Source organism: Melospiza melodia, chromosome 1 (genome assembly GCF_035770615.1).
Source record: "Melospiza melodia melodia isolate bMelMel2 chromosome 1, bMelMel2.pri, whole genome shotgun sequence".
Classification (NCBI taxonomy): domain Eukaryota; kingdom Metazoa; phylum Chordata; class Aves; order Passeriformes; family Passerellidae; genus Melospiza; species Melospiza melodia.
Genome location: NC_086194.1, coordinates 98,704,849 through 98,722,667, shown reverse-complemented (window position 1 = coordinate 98,722,667; position 17,819 = coordinate 98,704,849).

The following is a 17,819-nucleotide window of genomic DNA, read 5'->3' as shown; positions in this document are numbered from 1 at the left end:
GCCAGGAGACAATATAATTTGCTCTTGTTTTATTTTTTGCTTATGAAACAGTGATTTTTCATCTTTAGCTTAGGAGAATTTCACTTTTGGAGGAAGAGACAGTCAATATTTAGTTACATCATCAGTGTTCATAACCATCACACTAATGCATTCAAAGTTTGGAACAGCTAGTCTACAGCCCAGAAGAAGATAAAACTCAGTGTGTTGATGTCTATCCTTTGTTTCAACCATCATTACTCATTACATATATGGTACAGCCCAACCACCAAAGACTCTTCCATACCAGTAAAACTAGAGGCCTTCTATATATACTACACAGAGATGAATTATATTTGCAGGGAATACTGAGTCCATACTCTCTTTCAATTTGCTTTTGTTATGTGAGTTTAGTTCTGGAGGAAGATGCCCTATCCACAGCTCTGGAAGTGTGGTTTACTGTCTCAGGACTGATGGTGCAGAGCAAAGCCAGTAATGCTGACTTCCCAAACGCTTCAGTCCTGGTGTAACCACTTGTAAGGTGAGAACAAATCCACCAACAATAAAGTTGAGTTAGTGCCGGTATAGCAGTTTATTGATTGAAAAATAAAGGCAATAGTTCTGCTTGAAAAGATGCTGCACCATGTAGTTGTTACATGTAATAAAATGGCATCTTGTGGTAAACTGCACCAGAAGTGAAGTGTTCCTTCTTCTAGATATCTGTATCAGACTCTGAGAAAGGCAGACTTCAAATCCTTTACAAAGGCAACACCACTTTATAGTAAATAATAATATTTTATATTTTGTTTTTGTCATGGATGCCATGTCCTAAAGATAGACCTTTTTTTAAATGATAAAGAAGGTAATTCATCATAATATGACATAGTAAATAAATATTTTTTGGGTATGGGTGTTCATCAGGTAATATATATTTTATGAAAGGCAGAAAAGTTGTAGGGCATCCTGGCTGAGAACTAATTATTACTCTTAATAAAATGGAAAACATTCTCTTGTACATCAATAATTTGTCTTAACAGTTTTATACATCTGGAAGTAAATACATCTTTTGAAGTGTTCCCTTACACTAAACCACTGAAACAGTGTGTGACCCCTGCCCAGCCCTGACTGTTTCTGCCTAGTTATCCCTGGATCTTCCTTCCAGGCTGCCATTTCAGCCCAGCCTGGGATGGTCAGTGCCCAGGACTGACCCAGGACTGCTCTGATGGACCTGGGTCCTGGTCATGGTTCTCTCCCTTGCTGTCCTGGCTAATGGGCTGGATTTGCTGGATGGCTTAGGAACTCCTTGTAGGCAGCTTTGTCTCCCTCCCTGTTTCCAGCTGTCTTTCTCAGAAAGGCTGTGAACCTGTGTTCCAGCCCTGACTCCATCTCTGTTCTCTGAAAATTAGGGACTTTTGTTGGAAACATCCCTCAGATATTTTTTACCATGGTGGTTCCAGCCTAGCAGATGTGAAAGAATGAAATACAGTCAAACTGAGGGTGTTGCTTTCTGTCAGCATGTATTTGAATTTGTCTTATCTATGGGAAGGTGCTGTGTCTTAGCTGAGTCACAGTTAAAATAATTTATATGAACCACACTCCATGTAGTTTACCCAAGTTATGTTACTACATTCTAAATAAAGGACATAAATAGAGAAGGAAAAATAAATTTTCTGTGATTCTGTTGTTGCTAGGGGATTTGGGAACTACTATTTACATCAGCAAGGCTACTGTGTATGGTTCAAAAATTAAGTTACTGCAATAAATTAAGAATTCTTTTCCAATTGCCGCATTATGTCATAAGAAGCAGGCATATTTTGCTGGTACTGGGTATGTCAGAGGTGTGAAGTCAATAATCTGTGACAATCAATAATGCTGAACAAGCAAGAAAAAAAGAACTGATTTGCTTTATTTGAGATTATGACCAAACAATTTTGACAGCATCACCTGGATTTTAATTTGAGATGATACTAGAAGAACTAAGACCTATATGTTTTTACAAAATTTAGATGTCACTATGATGCCCCAAAACACTATTAAATTATGAATAACAGGAAATTTCTTTAACTGAAACATGTCTTTATACCAAGCAAGATAAAAGTGAAGTGCACCTGCTATAGGATGAAGTAATCAATTTAAAGACCTTAGCTTTTCATTATATTTAATAGCAGACATTTCCCATTTTAGGTTTCCTCTAATGTTAAAAGGGACAAAATGAAATAAAATCTCCACAGAGCAGAAACAATCCACCCCTAAAATCTCTGTGAGTCATAAATTCAGAAAGTGCCTAATAAAGGACCTAATTCTTTTATACGTTTGGTGATGTGTATCTTCAGAATACTTTTCTAGTTTTACTTTCAATGGAGCTGCTCAAGGATAAAGCATCAAGAAAGTGAAAACTAGACAAACTTTTTCACTTGCCTATCAGTTTAAGCAGTCTGTGAAACTTCATTTGAGAGTACACACATTTTGACCAAAATAACATACTTTCTTATTCCTTCCCCACCCTGGGATTTTGGCAGTTGAATTTATGTAAGATTTTGAAATGAGAGGAGGGGAAAAAAATCCCAAAAGCCTTTCAGCTAGCAGGATGTTGAGCTTTTGAAGTTCTATTTTTATTTTTAATTGTATTTTAATTGATTGGTGTTTGAGCAATAGAAATAGAAATCTACTCAATAGAAAAACTACAGGAACACATTAGCAAAGTAAGGTTTTTGCCAGTGTGTGTCTACAGTGACCTGTGGTATGCTCACCATGTAATTCACTCTCAAGTTTCTTTACTGAGGCTGTCAACAATGGGGACAATTAGAACTAATTGTAATGGTAAATGTAATTGTCTGGATGACTATACATTATGTGGGGAGTGATGTGCTTAATGACCCTTGGTTGGCACTGACCCAATGTATTTTATCCCTCACTGCTCTTATTTTTATCTGCCTATCATTGTTTTGGGTGTCATGAACCCACTGAAGCCATTTTGTCTTTCTCTGGCACAATCAGTGCCAAAATCTGCAGCAAACAATTTGTCTCTCATGTATAATTTTAGGATGAAAACACATCATCAGGAAAGATATTCCACTTTGATATTGAAGCAAGAGACAATCCCTTGGGTCTATTAGGAAAGTCTTAATGTGATTTAGTGGAAGCATATCATAGTATACTTTATATACAATAATTTTATAGTAACATTATAGTAGAAGCATACTTTACAGTATTATATGATAGCCCTATAAAAATAATAGTCTGAAGACCTAATTTAAATGCTCTGTCTTCTTCTTTCTTTTTTTTTTTTTTCTTATTTAAATCCAGTATTGCAAGATGAAGACAGGGACGCTGGATCAAACTGCAGCTCTGGGATAATGATCTCAAACCACCACATTTCGAATCAAAATATATTGATGCACAAGTGTTTTAGTTTAAGGATTTTCTCCTCTGCTGTGTGACTTGAAGGTGACTTTGTGTGATAAAAGCGAGTGCAGAGGAGAAATCATTGTCTTTAAACACTAATAATGGTTCTAGAAGTCTCTCTGGGCAAGAAAAAATGAATGGATATTTTTCCTCCTTCATTTCACCACACTACTCCATTATTTTCATACACAATTATTGTAATTTCCATTAATAGAAAAGGGAAATCAGAGGTCAGGGTGCTCTAAACAGCTGTAACAAAGATACTTGTGCATAAAAAATTGGATGATGTGTTTGATTATAGGGCCCAATATTGGCCAAACCAAAGTGAAATAACAGAAAACCCTTATAAAGGAGACTTAATGCAATGCCTGATTCTAATGGATTCTACTCCAAGCAGTCACTGAGGGAAGATATGAAACAAATGACCAGACATGGTGGGCAAAGGGGAGAGAAAAAAACAAATAAGCAGTTTTAATATGACCAAAATCACAGCCACCTAAATCATAGAATATCTTGGGTTGGAAGGGACCTTAAAGATCTGAAGATGACATGCCAGGATGCCACACAATACATCATGTTGCTCAGGGCCCCATCTGACCTGGCCCTGAACACCCCAAGGGGTGGGACATCCACAATTTACCTGGGCAGCCTGTTCCAATGCCTCACCATCCTCACAATGAAGAATTTCTTCCTAACATTTAATAGAAATCTCTCTTCTTTTAGTTTAAAATAATTACCCCTTGTCCAGTCACTATCTACCCATGTAAAAAGCTCCTCTTGCTCTCCTTTTTTAAGCCCCCTTCAAGCACTGAACATCTGCAGTACGGTGTCAGCCAGAGCCTTCTCTTCTCCAGGCTGAGCAACCCCAGGTCTCTCAGCCTGTATCTGAGCTGAGGTGCTCCAGCCCTCTAGTCATTCCTGTGGCCTTCTTCTGGCCTCACTCCAGCAGGTCCATGCCTTGCTTTGGCTGAGGACCCCAGCCATGGATGCAGTACTCCAGGTGGGGTCTCGCAAGAGCATTCATTGCAAATGATTTAGAGTGGAACGAATCATAACAGTTGAAATACATTTATATGTAGCAACTTTTCCCTAATTCCATAAACAGCCTTAGCAGATCAAAAAGTCTTTAGTTTCATCCATGTCATAATTGGAACTTTGTATCTATGAGAAATCTTATATTTTGTAACTGGAACTCCCATTGCTTTCTTGCACTTGTCAAAGCGCACTCTGTGACTGAACAAATACAGATATTGCTTGCAAAACCTCATCTGTTTTTCTTGCTATGAACAATTCCAATAACCCCAAAGTCATTCTGTTAACTTTTTCTGGAAAGAAAATTTCAAAAAGGTACCTTTCACAGGATGCAAGCACAAGACCTGTACAGCTACAGTAACCAGACATTTAAATACTCATTATTTTACATCCCTCACCTAAATTTAATTGCACTGTCTAGCCTGTTGTGGATCAACGAGCTTTTAGAAAAAGATGAGTATATGTAAACATAAATGGACTATTGAGGGATATATTCACCTTTTAATATAGATAATGGGCAAAATTTTCAAGGAGGTGCAGAAGTGGGTGCAGACCTCTCAGTTCTGCTATCTTGAGCTACACATAGAGCTGCAGGTAAACACACAGCTACAGACTTGTAGTGCTGTGCAGATGCAGAGAGCAGCCAGGCTTGTGCCACACCAAGTGGCAGTGAAAGCATGGAGGGCAGTGGGAGCTGACTCTAGGGCTGCTTCCATGGGAAGTTCAACATTTCTGCTGTGACCTTATTATCCCCAGGAGGCTCATTAGCTTAGGAGTAACACTGGATAAAAGCCACTGAAGTCCATTTGGGTCTGAGCTAATACCTCTGTGAGTTGACCTGAACACTCTGGGAAATGCAGTGCCTCTGGTAACTCCCCTCCTAGAGCCTTTGCCTCTAACAAGATATCTGGGAGAGTGCAAACCTAGAAGACTGCTGGCACCCTGGAAAAAAATTCTTTGGTGGAGTTTAATATCCTGCTTTAGACCTGATAAATCTTCAAGGTCACTGCAGGCATACAGAATTGTTCAGAACTGAGACAGGATTTGGGCTCAAAGTCATAATGATGTGTCAATGTGTTTTTAATATGTGAAATAAACCTTTTAATTTTTAACTCCATCTAGCTTCTTTTTGGTGTACTTTATAAATTCGTTCATTGGAAAAATTCTCTTTAGTTTGAAGAAGAGAATTTTCTGATAAGAATGTCCTAGGCAGGTCCATCCAACAGGCTGCTGGGTGTGTTTAAATTCTAATCAATATGTATACTGAGATATGTGGTTATTTGCAAGCAAGCCAGCTCTGTATGTCTAGGCTGCTATGAAACCTTACAGAAAATTAAACAGAAACTGGGCTCTGAGCCCAGGAAAACCAAACCACCACTGCCAAAAAACAATACACTGAAACATTATACATCTGACATAATACCAATTAGTCTCATTAGCTTTGTGTTTGCAAAAATCTTTTCTTAGCAGTGTTATTTTTTAAAGCCCCCTCAGCCTGATTCTGCTTGTAGTAAGCATGTAATTCTCTACTTTAACTTGTCCTGTGATGTTTCAGTGCTCAGATTTGCAAATCCAACACATTATTTTTTGCTCATGAAATATACCTAAAATCATGTCTCTGATAAAAAAATGCCCATGACTCAGTAACTTCAGAAAATTGAACATATAGCTCCTCCTCTTTTCCCAATGGGAGGATCCAAAGTGTGTATTACTTTTTGTGAGGTGTAAATTATTTCTTAGTTCAATAGTGAGTAAGGCCAGCTGCAGGCACTGCCGAGGTTGTACAGGAAAGATCATGTTATAAGTTTTGTTCAATAAATAATTATGCTCCTTTTGCATGGTTTCTTTGAGGCTTTTGATCACAAGAATGAACCTCTATTCATCTGGGTTTTTTTCTCTCCTGTTTACAAATGACTGACTCACTACTGTGTGATCCTGAGGGGTTCACAATCCAACAATGGAGTGAATCAGCCAAAGCAGTCATGTCCTGCTTTAAATGAGCCGACTGTGGGCATTCAGAAACACCTCAGCTTCAAAAAGCAAAATGCTTACATTGTTGATTGTTAGAGCCACGGGGAGAGGAGCTTGCCTTGTGATAAAATGCTACTGGCACACATTTCACTAAGGATTTTTATATTTGTACCCTGTGTTTTCTGGATGCTATTGAGAAGTCTTGCAGGAAGTAGGTATTTTCAGGTGCATTTGGATATATGGAAATGTGGCAAAGTCTTCCAGAGCATGAAATCAGATTAAATGAAAATACTGAGTCATGGAGTGGCAGTGGAGGATGCTGGGCTCAGAACAACATTATTTAAACAGTGTTGGTGGTAGACAGGCTGACAGGCCATGGTAGGACATGGTTTGATTTCACAGGAAAAAAAAGTAATTTTATTTGTGGCGGTGCTGTTCCATTCTTGTTTCATCTCATATGTATATCAGATTTTGAAATCTCTGCACAGCCAAAACACAGCAGGCAATGTGCAAACCTGAAATGTCTCAGTCTGGTCTCAGCAGAACATTTCAGTTTTAATTATATATTCTCCTTTCATTTTGTTTGATTGTAACATTTGCAAGGGTTTCACATTGAAGCTACCTAACTTTTCAGTAGCATAGGATGAATAGATCAATTATAGATCAGTTGATCACTGATTTGTTGGCATCCCAAGATAATAGCTGGAACAAGATATGAAAGGCAACATTCAAACAGGATATTAAATTTGATTGAATAGAGACACAAAAGTAAATGAATACTGTGCAGCATAGACTTAACTTACCTAGTTTCTTGCACCTTGTTGATTAACACAACATTAAGTAAACACAAGCTACTGCAAAACACTGGTTATCAGAATATGAAAGACATGATTGCAGTTTAAAGAACTGCACAAACAGGCCCAGCTTAAAAATATTGGGTTTGAAATCTTTGCAGTTTCTTCAAATTATATTATGTTTAAGAAAATAACCATGCATTTAATAGAAAATAGCCATACATGCTGAAGAAATCAAAATTCCATCCTTTAAAGCAAGAAGAGGAAGCTCTCCTGCTGCTCATGTCTTCTATTTCAAAGTCCATAATCACACTGGTAAATTGGTGCTCTGGCGCATGAGGTTTTAGGAAAAGAGAGGGACCATGACATCTGAACATAAATTCCTGAACATTTCTGGTATGACTTCATAAAATGTAGTAAGCTAGACCAATAAAATAATTCTTTAGGAAACAAACAGCTTAAAATTGTTCAACTGAAGACTCTGGATGAACTACCTCCAATTAAATCCACTGACCAATGAAAATATGATCCTTCAGCTTTATAATGTGACATTTCAGACACTTTGTTGTTTTTTTTTTTTTCTTTCAGATTCTTCTTCTATAAATAATATAATGAAGTTATTCAGAGAGACACTTGCAAGACTAGAAAAAAGAAATAAAATAGTATTTTTTTCAGTGTCATCTATATCAAATCAACTTAATGAAGCCATGGGACACTTTTTTAGTCACTTCTAAATTTCAGCCGTCATTGTGCCTACCAACACTTGGAACCTGTCATTCACTTTTGTACACTGTTTCTTCATCACAACCAAGGTAGCTTTTTTCTCTATAATTTTTTTCCTTTTCAAACCAATTAATATGAAGAGTAAGTTTACTTTGTATTTTAAGAGTAAAAATTCAATTCAAGATCTTGGTCCCTGCTGTTGATATATTTTTTTTAGCTTTTCATGAACAGGCAGGGACCTCAGTCCATCAGTCAATGCACAAACAGACCCAGCCCCTGTTATGAAGAACTTACAGCCACAGCTGACAGCAGGCAGACACTGAAGACTAACAGGGAAAGATATTGCTTGTGGAAGAAGTTGTGAAATGATCTTTGCTAACACAAGCACAGCCCTGATTGCTCAGAAATAGTGAAACAACAGCAGCAGTTCTCATTTGTCAGACATTCCTACAGAAAGTCTTTTCTGGAGCAAATCCAGTCTTGTCTGGTTAGGCTGTCTGTAGGAGCCATGTGCTGTTTCTGGCTTGCCCACTGCAAGGCTGTTCCTAGCAGCAGTCCTGTGCTGTCCATCTCCCTTGCCCCACCTTGGCACTGAGCTGCAGCCCTCAGCCTCTCCCAGGTCCAGCCTGGATCTAGAATTCTTGCTTTGGCCTTTGCCATGCCCGTGTGTCCCCCACTGCCTCCTGGGGAACAGGATGAGACTGAAGGGCCACGATGCCTGCATGTAAGTGCTGTTTCTTCAGTATCTAATTGCAATCAAGCAACCAGTCAGTAATTGGTGTTTCCAAATCTGTTTTGCATTCTGTCAAGCAGAGACAATGCTTCAGGATGAGCTGCAAGGTCTTTTTGTCAAGCTAGCAAAGGTTATGTGAGGATATAGAGCAGACACTTTCATAGCTTTGAATCATCGCAGAATTGCTTCACTCTTTGCTTATTTGGATATACCAGAAATACTCACTTTGAGCACAGTAGCACAGTACAAGTGGGTGAATTAAGATGGTAGCCACCACACTCAAGCTCTAATGCCTCTAGAATCATTGCACTCATAACCCTCAGAAGTTGTGTTTGATTGAACTTTGATTGCCAGCTGCCTCCAAATATTTCCTCTTTATTACTTATATTTTTCTGCTGGTTGCTCAGATACTAGTGTGGTGCTGTCTTTTCTAGTTGCTAGTCACAATTTGTGACTAACCTCCTGAGGAGGATTCACTAGCAAATTTCACTCATTGTGAAGGAATACATCATGAATAGACATCTTGAAAACCTGAAGAGTTCCTTTTTCTGTTAATCTTACAAGTGGATACTCTGGTTTGTTTTTGTGAAACTGCCTTTTGCAGGGATCTTTTGGCAGCAGATGTGAAATCCCTCCCATGAGTTCTACCTTGAGAATCTGTGTTTCTTGTTACTGCATTGAACAGCATGGCCTAAAGATCTGAATTATCAAACCCTTGTGGAGTTGCTGACGTTTTTCTTGCTGACCATGAATCAGATTATCTCTGCCTTTATGTGTTTAACTTGTGTCGTTATTACAGCATTTTCTATGGTGCTGGAAAAGTAAACGGGGATAAGTACAATATTGTGGAGTTTCCCTCTCCCCTCCAAAAACACACCATTTCTCCTTGTTTTATCCCAATGTCAACAAACTCCAATAGAAAAGTAAGCATAAACTGCAATCAAGTAACCTGGCTCACTCTCTGTCCCAGTTTGCTAATTTAGCAACACCTTCGGCATCTTCTGCTCTGTACAAACACTTCTTCCTCTAAATAAGCATGCTCACACTTTGGGACCTTTGTTTAACCAAATTGCTTTGGTTTTCTTAAAGCACTTTTTATCCCAGTTCAGTGATACATACTCTGTGAGCTTAAAAGATCAGATCCACATCTTTCTTATTGTGGTTGTTGTTTTCTATTGATTTTTTTTTTTTTTTGTTTTGTTTGTTAGATTGTGGTGGGGTTTTGGTGGGGTTTTTTGTTTATTTATTTATTTATTTATTTATTTATTTATTTATTTTTGTTTGGTTTGGTTTTTTTTTTATTTTTAAATTTGAAGTTTGGGGTCACCTTTCAGCCCAATCCCCCAGGCACTGCTGGCAGCAGCCTGAGTTGCCTAGCCTGGCTGCCTCTGGCCAGTGCAATGCATTCAGTCTGTAAATTTCCTCAGCACTCTTGATAGGGCTCTGTCTTTTAAGAGGCATAATTCAGCCACAATTCTGTCACTCTGCTTTGTAACATTTGCCCAGATTGGATTAGTGTCTCTGCAGGTGGTCTGTCTCCAGCTACACTGCAGTGAAATGAAAAGGACTGAAGGCAACTGAGCACACCAATCATTTCTCAGGGTAAACAACCAGGCCAAAGCACTCTTTCTTACCCAGTAGAACTCACTCAAAAAATCCTAGTCACAAAAGCATTATTTTCCTGCATCAAAATCTTTTGGCCAACTGTTTGATGAGCTAGCGGTAGCAATCTGTGTGTTCAGACTAGTTCTTCTACACAGTCTCCTCTTGGAGTGCATAACTAATGAATAACTGAATTCTCATCTATATCAGGGGAAAAAACTGGACAAAGTCACTGCCCCATAGTGTAGGTTTTTTGGGTTTTTTGCACTTAAGCCTGTATAAGTCTCATTAATCTATTATACCTGAACTGTTGTAAATACCTGACTTTCTCATAGTCTGTCACTTATCAAAAGTGAGAAAACAAAGTTACTTTACCACCCTTTGAAGACATTATCTGAAGCACTTTCAAGTGAGAAAACAAAGTTACTTTACAACCCTTTGAAGACATTATCTGAAGCACTTTCAAATATATTTTAAACTCCATAATATTAATTTTTAACTTAAAAATTTATGTCAGAAAATATCCCCCTCTTTAACAAAATTCTATTAAATGTGAAATCTTAAACATAATTAGTAAAACTTGACTTATAAGAAGAGTGCACAAGTCCCAAGGAGGAAATCAAATATGTCAATGGCACAATATTACCTATGATCCAAAAGCTGAATGGGTAATTCTTCAGTATTTTGTTTTTATCTCTATTGGATCTGTTGCTCTGTGATAAACACAGAAGAAGAAATTATTAGATTTTTCAAAAGTAATTGTTATCTTAAACACTAAACTATCTGCAAGCTTCAGAAACATGAATTTTATAAGAAGCCTTTTGCAGTAATTTGCCACCTTCATTTTCCACGTCTTCCTAAAGTATGGAGAATATTAAGGGCTTGGTTCTGTTTGCTAAACACAGGCATTCAGAGAAATCCAAGGATGTCCAAGACATGCACACTACAGTAAAAGAGCCAAGATATGCCTGTCTGGACTTGTGATTCTTGCCTTGGATATTTTAAAGTGCATTAAATATATATGACCAACAGAAACCTAGTTCCAAAAGTCCTTTTATTTCAGCTGCCAACCTGAAAAATATCTATGACACAGTTTTAATGGAGCAATTTGAATCACATTGGCCCCTCCTTTGTGCTCATACCAGTTTCTGTTGGTGCTTTTTGCAGGTATAATTTCTAAGAGATGGGTCCTCAAACCTTTCAGGTGTGCATCCAGATGTGGCACTCATGGGCATGCTGCCCTCTAAGCCTGTCCTCAGCTGCCCCTTTGACTGCAGCAGACTGAAGACCATTGTTCAGCTCAAGACAATAATTATTTAGTTTCTTTCCATATAAATGACATCTAGAAAAATAATACTACTGCTGTGCCCATAGTAAGCATATAGAAAGCTGGAACTTCCCATTTGTTAAGATGAAGTTCTTTCTGATATGGTTGTGCCCAGCCTCATCAGTTGAAGCACCAGCCTTTTCATAGCATGGTTAGTTCTGGAGCAAATAAATAATGGAGGAGTGTGTGTGTACATTGAAGTGTGATCTAAACATCAATTTCTAATTCTTTACAAAGGATACTTCCAAACAAAATATCCTCAGTATTGTTCAAGCACCAAGTTGCCCTGTGAGAAGTGTGAGCATGAGAGAAATAGCCTTTTTCAGTCACCCAGTAAATGACCTGATCACTTTTAGTTTCTATTTTAAAGGAAATATCTTTGGGCCTAGGTCTGTGAAACCCAGAGATACCTCACTACAGTTAAAAATAATATCTATTTTGTAAAAAGCAGTGGAATGTAAGACATACACATGTCCCTAATGACTCCTGCTGGCTGTCTGCTCAGTGTGCTGCCTTTCTGTGCATTCCTTTTGGAGTTTTAGTTCCCTCCTTATATATGGCTGCATGGGTATAAGATGCTGTGAAGCCTTGCACTGGAGGCAGGATGCTGAAATGTCAGGGGTTGTGAAATGATACTGTGATGCTTAAATTCCACCAGTAAATTTAGCTGCTGATGGCATTAATTGTTTTTTTCTGTGACCTAAGCAGCCCCACTGAGCGCCTGAGTGAGCCTCACACGCTGCATTGCAGCCCAATCTTTAGGTAGTATACATGCCCAAGCAGCTTAACTCAGGTTGCCCAAGTTGTACACTCTCAGACATCCTTATTTCAGCTTGTCTAATAAAAAAATTGAATAATCCTTGATGCAATAATTCCCTAAACAAATTTTTATGAAAATCAAATAATTGGTGGAGGAGGACCAGACACTAATAACACTGTGTTAATCAAGAGTGTGGAGACAATTACTTCACAGACTTTGCACTTGTGTCTGGCTGTTGACAGGCATAGACATGATGCAGTTTGGGACTTTTAGTAAGATACAATTTTGTGCTTTAATTAAAATCTTTACTGGGTACAGATTTATCCATTGTGTAGCAACAGAGAAAATTTGCACAAATGGCAGTAAAACCTGATGTAGTACCTGATCAGTATGAGCTACAGGATGTTCAAGACTCAGGTCAAACAGGACTCAGAGGCCACTGGAGGCAAGAGGTGTCTGTGCTGCATCACACAGAGCACAGGCTCCTTCAGGTGCTGAGAACTACGGAAGGATGGGGCAGGAAGGGTTGCACTGTATAAATGTATACACATTGCACATCGTGCTTGCCTGTATCCTTGACGCTTGTGTAACTCATTGCAAGATTGTAATTAATTATCTGGGCTTGTTACAAAGTTTGGTTTAGTGGAGTTTTTTTGTTTGTTTGTTTGTTTGTTTGGTTTGGTTTTTTTTCTTGGTTTTTTTTTTTTTTCTGATTTTCTTTTTCTTTTTTTTTTTTTTTTTAAGATGCTGCCATTCTGCAGAGTGAGATGTCAAATTTCTCCCACAGATATTTCTCTCAAGGCTGTAACCTCTGTTTGGTCAGGAATCATTTGGAGGCTGTCAGCTCCGTGCTGCCTCAATGTCAGTTCTGCCTTTGTTTTTGTTTTTTTAATCTTTCTCTGTTAATGGTTTTTTTTAATGTTTCTTGCCTGCTTTTCTCAGGCTTCCAGAGTGCAGCCAGAGAAACTAACAGCTGAGTGACAAAGGACATTCAGGGCAGTGTGCATCTTCAGAGAGAGAGAGAGAGAGAGGAGGGCTGATAATGCTGGATACAGAAGGATGTTTCCTTTTGCAGAATGCACATTGAGAGACATCTCTTCCTCTGAGAGATGTGGGATTCAAAGAGTTATTTTAATGCTAGCAAACATGCTTGTATAACTAAACCCTAACATTTTCCTTGCAATAGTAACAATTTGATCTAAAATGCAAAACTGCTCTCAAGCATGCCAGGATTTTTGTGCTGAAGCTCTTAAAGGGCACACTGCAGCAGCAATTGCTTTCATGTTAATGACTGCTACAAGGAAGGACTTAATTTTGTGATTCATAAATATCATTAAACTCTAATTAATAAACATGATCCTTTCAAGATATAAAGTAGCCAATCAGGCCAAAGCAATTAGAAATTCTACATTTTGTGTTTTTAGTATAAATTCATTATTTCTGTCTGCACATTCTCAATCTTAGGGCTGCCATTAGACTGTATTAATGGGAACATGACACTGAGCCAATCTTAGCAACAGCAGCTGTACCAACAAAATGCTCTCCTGAGGAATATTGATTTCCCTTCTTGGATGTACTTAAACAAAGGCTGGTATTGCAGACATCTTAACCTCTGTGTGTGCTTTAGTCTTCTAAACATTACTGCATCATTGCCTTGATTTATGAGAGAGAATTATTCTGCACTTTGACAGAGATACATAGCTTTAATTGTTTAATTGATAGCACATGCAGATTAGCAGGATTAATAATTTTTTAAAAATGTTTTTCTAAAGAGACTAGTTCAATAATTACATTTTTGACATTAATAAAATATAACATAATATGAAGCCATAGTGGAAAACAAAGGCAAGCACAGAACACAAAATATTACTGACTTCTTGGTAGTGAAAATTGTTCTTTATCTCATTAAAAGTATGTGTCATTTCAGTAAATGCTTCAGAGAGGAGACCAAAATGGCTGCTTGGGATTCTCAATGCTTGCTGCAGGAGACAGTCTGTGAATTGTGCCCATGTTTAATGATTGCTGGAGAGCTAGGCAGATACAGCAGGACAACAATTCATAACTCATCTCAAAAATGCACTACATGGATTTTTCTTCCTTGCATTTTTAACACTCCTTCCTCTACTCACAATGTTGCATGTACTGTTCCATTTGATAACAATTTCATGAGATTCAAAAGTGCCCTGATTGTCATTGTGAATTAAGTGTCTGCTCTTCAAAAGCCTCATATATTTCTGTACAGGTATTGACAAGAAAGATTTGTAAGTGAATTACTCAATGAATGAAAAGCAGTTCTGGAGGTATTCTGAAGGAATATAGCATCAGAGTAGGGGCACTTAGGTATGCAAATGATGATAAGTTTATTAAAACTTGAGAAAAAGTTGTTGCTTCTTGCTGAAATGAAGGAGGACCAAAGTACAAACTCAAAATGTGAAGCAAAGTTCAAATTGAGAAGTGTCTGCAAAAGCAAACATCGAAGATAATCTTTGGCTATGTTTCATAATTGTACAGGGGATATTCTTATTGAATTTCATCAGCTGAGTTCTGATGTCCAAAAAGACCCACTTGAGCTCTGTGGCAGCAGTTTAAATGTATGTTCAGCATGTACACCACTGCTAGAGGGAGGGCATGAAGAAAGCTGTGGTATCTGCCAAATGCACTGGACAAGATGGACATGGAGAGGACAGTGCAGAACAAGTGTTTCTGCCACTGGCTAAAGTTACATGTTCAGGACTTCAGCACAGGTAACACAGATTCAAAGATGTCACTCAGGTGATGGAAGATCTCAGTAAGTTCATGGTGGATGCTGCTAATTTGGCATCTTTGCTTTTTATTTTGTTAAAGAATGTTTGAATCTACCCAAAAACTATGGTAAATTGCTGAGAAGGAGATTGAGAGTTTTTCCAGTTGGCTTCTTGCTGGATTGCATGGAGCCTTATTGAGGAAAGGAGCGACTAAGCCTCCAAAGCGAGCAAATGTGCATAGCTGAGGGGCACCTTTGCTGAGAGTGAAGTAGGGCAGGCAAAGGATCTGAAAGACAACAAAGAACCAGGAGCCTGCAGCAGAGCAGACAGAGGAAGACAGCTGGGAAAAATAGGGAGCAGAAGAAGCCAGGCCCCAGGGGTCATGAGACTTTTTTCCCAAAAGACCCAAAGGGGGAATGTTTAGACTTCAGTACTGCGCAAATCTCAGTCTCACCCAAAAAGAAACTGAGTTATTGAACTAGGATAAGGCCTAGAGCCAAAGGGTCTCACTACAAGGACACAGTGGATGAGGGGGGAGGAGTTGTTTATGAAACATTTTTATTTATAATCTGCCTCATTCTCAGCTTTCTCTCTTCTAAAAAGTTTATTCTTGTTAATATTGTGATGCAGTCTGGCTCTAGAGCTTGCATAGCACAGCATGGCTCTGGGGGCACTTGCTCTGAGAAATAGGTGCTGACAGACCCACCTCAGGGTACTGGCAAACTTGGGGTCCCTTCACAGCTATGCAATCCTAAGTGACATCCTAGCAGGCTGGCTTCTGCTTCAGAAGGATCAGGATATCAGATGAGGAAACAGAACATTAATTTTATTAAGGTTCTATGCGCATGTTACTGGGTTTGCCAGTTGTTACTAATTCAAGCATATGATTACTTAGATCTGATATGAATCATTATAGCTTTTTCTTATTCTTCTTCATGTGTTTCCTTTCAGAGTTTCTTCTGCAAAACATTCTCAATCTCCTATCAGTACATTATAGATATATCTATTTGAAAGAGAGGTTCAGGATGGAATTTTAAATCATTGCCTACAGGGGATTATTTGAGTCGGGGCCTATTTTTATTTTCTTTAAATATCAGGGAATCTTTTAACACCACTGTGCATTCATTTAGGAACAGAAACTTATTATTCTGCAAATTCAAAACTGGAAGCATATGATCATTTTATACACTATCTTATTAATGAATAAAATACTGGCTCTGACATTAGATATTGAATTGTCAAGAATAAGCTTATGTTGCAAGAACCTTATGAATTTTTTTCCAGGAAAGTACTTAAAATGTTCAACACATTCTACCTCTTTGTCTTTGGAGTAATCTACAGTAGAAAGTTGTGTGATTTCTCTTGTTTTACTGCCTGTTTGATTGCAGAATATCTTTTGGAAATTCTTTCTTTACAGTTTTGAACACATGATTTTCAGCAGTTACCCCAATTTCAGTTTAGTTATTCGCTCTCTGAGCAACTCAAGTGACTAAATGTAGTGCACACATAATTTTCAGTATTGAGAACAGTGTAATGAGATGGGTCTATAAAGACAAATAAGATGAACATGGGTAGGAGTAAGAATAGCTGGTGGCTCTATTACAGTTCATCAGTTTGAAATAAAGTCCTATGAATTACAGAGATGAATTTGCACTAATTTCAAAGGAGTACAATACATGCTTTATCAGCCCATTTACCCAGATATCTGTGCAATAAGCCCCTCAATTGAACAAAACCTCCAAGAACAAAAAAACCTATCAAAACCCCTTATGAGGTCACTTTTCCCCCCAGCAATTAATCAGGTAATAAGCTGACCAGGGGATGGGGTTAGCATGACACAATGACACGCACTAGGCACTAAATAAATGCAGCAGTTAAGGGATGTTGTACTTTCCAGTTGAGAAGCTCTGGGCCTGTCTCTGCTCATGTGTTGAACCCAGAGGTAGACATGATGCATGGCAGTGACGTCTGAGACACCCTGAGTACATCAAGTTTTGTTAAAACACATATTTCTTGTTCGTTTATCCACATGTCCACATTACAAACCAGGCCTAATTGGGAAAGACTAAAAACTCTGTGCTGCGCTGTCTGAATTAATATTTCCATAAAGTTAAAGATCCTAAAATATTCTAATTACTAGTTTTCCCTGTGCTACAAACCTTTAGGTCTTTTTATTCTCCCTGTTTACAAGTGAGATGAGTCTATACAAGATCAATCCTCTAAACACAAGGGGTATACTTGAGCAATCTGAAGTAGATACTGCATATTTTCAAGGACATCCCATGTCCCAACAGTAGGACCATTGGCTGAGATATGTTCCACTTTTTAGTCACGATAAAGTTCCTGATCAAACAATTTCTGTACCTGTAAGCTGTACTCTCCAAGAAATCAATACTTTTCATTAAAGGAAAGTCATTAATTCCTTTTATATAGAGCAGTTCTGAAACATGTCATAGGGTTTTACCTGAAGAAAATGAAAATGTGTGATTTGCATCCCTTTAAGATCTCTGTGAGTCTGCCTTTCTAGTCCTGTGATGGACTTTTTGGTCAACTCTGAGAACTGACACAGGTAGTTATTAATTGCTGGTGAAATAATTTTGTCTGTTACAGCTTTAAAATTCTCCAGCATTTAAAGTATTCAGTAAAATATTTAAGAAAATTATACTGAAGAGAGCACTGTGATGTTTTTATTTTCATTAGAGCACGGTGTGCTCTGAAGTGTATTTTGGATATTTCTACAGATCAAAAGCAT